Source organism: Lactuca saligna, chromosome 4, assembly GCF_052625555.1.
Source record: "Lactuca saligna cultivar CGN05327 chromosome 4, ASM5262555v1, whole genome shotgun sequence".
NCBI classification, from domain to species: domain Eukaryota; kingdom Viridiplantae; phylum Streptophyta; class Magnoliopsida; order Asterales; family Asteraceae; genus Lactuca; species Lactuca saligna.
The window spans coordinates 332,630,681-332,635,851 of record NC_136420.1 but is presented as its reverse complement, the minus strand read 5'-3'; positions in this window follow the sequence as shown (position 1 = coordinate 332,635,851).

The window sequence follows — 5,171 nt, the reverse complement described above, 5'->3', positions numbered from 1 at the left end:
ACTATAATCATCGGTAAAGGTCACATAGAAGCGGTTCCCATCCTTCGTGGTTGATCTAAAAGGTCCACATACATCTGTATGTATTAGGTCTAATAGTCCCTCACCCCTTTCACAAGTGCTCGTGAAGGGTGACTTAGTCATCTTTCCAAGCAAACAAGACTCGCATGTGTCATCTTCCCTAAGATCGAATGACTCCAACACTCCATCCTTTTGGAGTTGGGCTATGCGTTTCTTGTTGACATGTCCAAGACGACAATGCCACAAGGATGCTTTATCCATACTAGTGGAAGAATCAATATTCAAAACATCATTTCCTAAGTTATCAACAATCATAACAGTTTCATATATTCCATTACATGGTATAGCTTCAAAGTAAAAGACACCATTTAGATAAGCCAAAATAGAACCATTCTCATTATTAAAAGAAAATCTAAAACCTTGTCTATATAAACCATGAAATGAAATGATGTTTCTAGCCATTTCTGGCGAATAGCAACAATTGTTCAAATCTAAAACTAAACTATTCTTAAGCACCAAAGAATATACTCCAATCTTGGTCACAGGCGACGATCTTCTGTTCCCCATGATTAGATTGATCCTTCCTTGCTCCACATCCCTACTTCTTTTTAGTCCCTGCACATTAGAACAAATGTGATAACCACAACCGGTGTCAAGAACCCAAGAAATAGCATGATTAGAATCGTTAGATTTTATTGCATATATACCTGCGAAAGATGGCTTGATCTTTCCTTCCTTGATGGCTTGCAGGTAATCCGGGCAGCTTCTCTTCCAATGTCCTATCTTATGGCAGTGGTGGCACTCTGCCTCCTTCGGGTTAGAGCAGGGCTTAGAGGGATCAACTTTGGTCCCACTAGAAGAGGAACCATCTCGGGCTTTCACCTTTCGATAGTTATTTGAAGAAGCTTTCCTCTTCTTTCCCTTCCCTTGACCAATAGCCAAGACAGGAGCAGCAGACGGATTGGGAGTTGGTGCAACAGACTTGTCCTTGAAATTGCTCTCAGCAACCCTCAAGAGACCTTGGAGTTTACTTAGAGTGACCTCCTCTTTTTTCATGTGGTAGGTCATCCTAAATTCATTATACATTGGAGGCAAAGAGTGAAGCACCATGTCGATCGCCAAGTCTTCGCCGAAGTCAACATTTAACTTGCGAAGGCGGTCGACATACCTTTGCATCTTTTGCAAGTGCACGGTAAGAGATTCTCCATGACCCATCTTAGCGGAAATCATGTTAGTGAAGATCTCGTAACGCTCTTGTCTCGCGTTTTGGTGGTACCTCTCCAACAAGTCTTGATGCATCTCGTATGGATACATGTCCTCGTAGGACTTTTGGAACTCGGAGTTCATAGTGGCGATCATGATGCAATGTACTTTCGTCGCATCTCGCTCATGGGTTTCAAAGGCGGTGATTTCGGCGGGAGTAGCAATTTCGGGGTTGATTTTCTCGAGCTTCTCGTCGCGGACATACTCTTTATCCTCATAGTGAGCAATGGTGCGAATGTATCTTATCCATTCGCCAAAGTTCGTTCCATCGAAGGTGACCTTTTGGCAAAGGCTCATCAACGTGAAAGAACTAGTAGCAGCGTTGTTTGCGTTTGACATCTATAGAAAGGACAAAGATAGATTAGAACAAGAATCCCTAATTATCACCCAATAAGTAAAATTAGGGCTAGGATCCAACAATAACATTTACATACTAGAAAAGGGATGCCGTAATCCAACATGCAAATAAATTGAAGGTAAGTGAATGACGATTCATTAATTCTCCATTCACAAAACTCAAACTTTTGGTCCTAAGTGTTTTGAGAATTCCTAGGTTCGGATGAGATTCATTGAACTATTCAATGGCATGTTTAAATCTCGATATGCCCCTCTTGTTTGTGACTGGGATGCCGAGGATCACAAAGCGGGTGTGAATTACCATGCAAATTTACATGGTGCCTTCATTGTTACGATCGCCTATTCGATGTGCCGGTAAACCACACACGCTCCATCGAACTATGATAAACAATGAATCACCCTTTGCCACCTTCGCTTAGAATCAATTAGTGTGCCGGTAAACCACACACGCTCCACTAACATCTTAGCAAGGTGCAAAGTGTAATTTCATGGGATTGTATCACTTCACTTTTCCTAAAGTAACTAAGATTTGGAAATTTTAAAAGAAAGTTTAGTTACTTCGTATTTCTTATTATACTTTTAATGAGGGGATGAGGTTGCCCTATCCTACCCGTTCGGCTAACGACCCTCCACCAATGAAGCAAGCGGTGGGTGTGAGTGTACACCCATTAAGCGCCATTTTATAGGCCGCAACCTTATACCCACCTTATAGATCGGCTTCGTGAATGAGGCCTACTAGCGGTAAGACTAGCATTTAGTTATACATATATATATATATATATATATATATATATATATATATATATATATATATATTATTCTAGTAATATCATATAAGTATAGGGTTGCATTTTAAACTTTTCAAAATCTAGGGTTTGAAATTTAAGTTGTCTAAATTAAAACTTTTAATCATAAATATAAATTTCAAAACTTTAGGGTAGGTTTTAAACATTTAAAAAAAATGGAGGATCAAATAACAAATAATTCCAATTAACAATTAATATTCTAATTATCTTTATTTGATTTATCTTGATTTCTTTGAAGATAATTACCAAAATAATTAATTATTATCATATAAGGAAATTAAATATTTTATTAGATGATAAATATCTTTAATTAGATCAAGATAACAGTCATATTTATCAAAAATCGGATTTACATTGATCTAATATGATTAAGGTAAGTTTCCATAAGATAATTATGAAAAAATCCCGAATCTGGCGATTCCTGACGCTTGGACTCGCCGAGTGCACAAGGGGACTCGACGAGTCAGGCCTACTCGAAGAGTCCACCTTGGAACTCGACGAGTCAGTGACTCAAAACCCAAAAAATCGAATTTTGCAAGTTTGTTTCAGTTATTCAAGCAACAATTTGTAGAAAACCAATCTAGGCTCTGATACCACTGTTGGGTTTTAGCCATAAGAACTTTCCTATGTGCGCATGCAAAACCCTATTGCTTGGATCTAGGCTTTCTAATAAACATGATTTTGAATCCAAGACTTCTAATGGCTAATTAGGATAAACAACAGCATTAAAACAGATCTAGAATCATACCTTTGAGTTCCTTGTTGATCTTCTTGTCTTGGAGCTTCTAGAGTCACAATTGTCATTCCTCTAATGGCTTACAAACACCAATAGCAAGCAAGATGATTTGGGAGAGAGGAGAGGGGATGGAATTCGACCAGAAGTTCCTTGCTTTAGGTTCTGAAAGGTTGTACACGAATTCCACATCCCAAGGGCCTATTTATACCTTTAGACTCCTTAAGGGTTTCACCCTAAACCCTAATTGGATAATCTTCTCTTAAGGCTATCCAAATCCATTCCATAGATATCCCTATGGACGATTTTGAGCTATCCTAAAGCTCTTAGAATCCGTCCAAAGTGTATCTTAATGGATTTACAGTCCAAAGTCTAACTATCAAACAATTGACAGTTTATACCCTCTTATTTAGTTAATCTCTTTAAGTCACCAAATTAATACCAATTAATTTATGACTTATATTAATCAAATAGCTAAATATTATTCCTTATAATATTTACTCTCTCTTAACAAATCATCCTTCAAGTTGCTATGGTGAAGGCAACCCAAAAGGACCATGCACCACCGGATATAGTTATAGCCTTAGACACTATTCCAACAGGTTGTACCTTGTCGAACAACAATTTCAAAAAGAGTGTCACTTTATTATCAAGAAGAAAGAAATAAGTTGGTAACATTCTTATGTAATCCCCTTAACATGGTTCATTTGACCACCGATTGTTGGACAAGTCCGAGTAAAAGGGTGCATTATATTGTCATTACCATACACTTTATTGATGATAATTGGGTGATGCACAAACGGATAATCAACTTTAAAGAATTAGATAGTCAACGGGGGGAAGATATCGGAAAAGAAGTATTGAAATGTATTCAATGGTGGGGTATTATGAATGTCATGACTTGTACAGTTGATAATGCAAGTTCTAATGATAAAACATTAGAGTTTCTAAAAAACAAATTACCAAACTTGTACAATGAAGGAAAACACTTTCACATTAGGTGTATGGCACAAATTATCAATCTAATTGTGAGAGATGGGATGAATAAAAATGACGAGAGTGTTAAATGTCTGCAAGACACCGTAAGATATATTAGAAAGTCCACACAACGGACTGCTCTATTTAAAAAGTGCATGAAAGCCGTCGGGGTGGAATCAACCAAATTTTTGTGCAACGATTGTCCCACTTGTTGGAACTCAACTTACGACTTATTAAAGATCGTGGTGGATTTAGAAAAAGCTTTCTACGAGTATTAAATGGAAGGTATTTTTTTTTTCTGCATTGTTGATGAATTTTTAGCCCTCTTTAAACTGTCATATCTGCTTCATTCGGAGTCCGTTTGGGATGATTTTTTTTTAAAATTGTAGCTCACTGTTTGGCAATAGCTATAGACTCTGGAAACACCTAATTTGCATGTGTATTGAGTCACTTACAGCCCTCCAAAATGACATATCAAAGCTATTTTGAATCTGTTACAACATTATTGTAGAATTTTACTTCACTTTAAACTATCATATCTGCTTCATTATGAGTCCGTTTGGGCTGATTTTTTTTAAAATTGTAGTTCACTGTTTGACAATAGTTATAGACCCGAGAAACACCTAATTTGCATGTGTATTGAGTCACTTACAGCCCTCCAATAATGACATGTCAAAGCTGTTTTGAATTTGTTTTCATAGATCGTTCCTTTGCACGAGATGTGGTAACCCCCGTGAGTGAAGATTTTGTAACTTGTCGAGCAATGGTCTCCTTTCTTGAGAAGTTTATGGTTAAAACAAAATTGGTGTCGACGACTTCAAAACCATTGGCAAATCGGTTTTTTGGAGAAGTGTGTGGCATTTACAAGCATATACGGGTTTGGTCGAAAAACAAACGATTTTATTCAATTGGGAAAGATATGATAGATAAATATGAGAAGTATGGGGGATATTTTGAAATTTTGATTGACTACATGTACTTTGCGACTATCTTGGATCCGCAAATGAAGACATAAT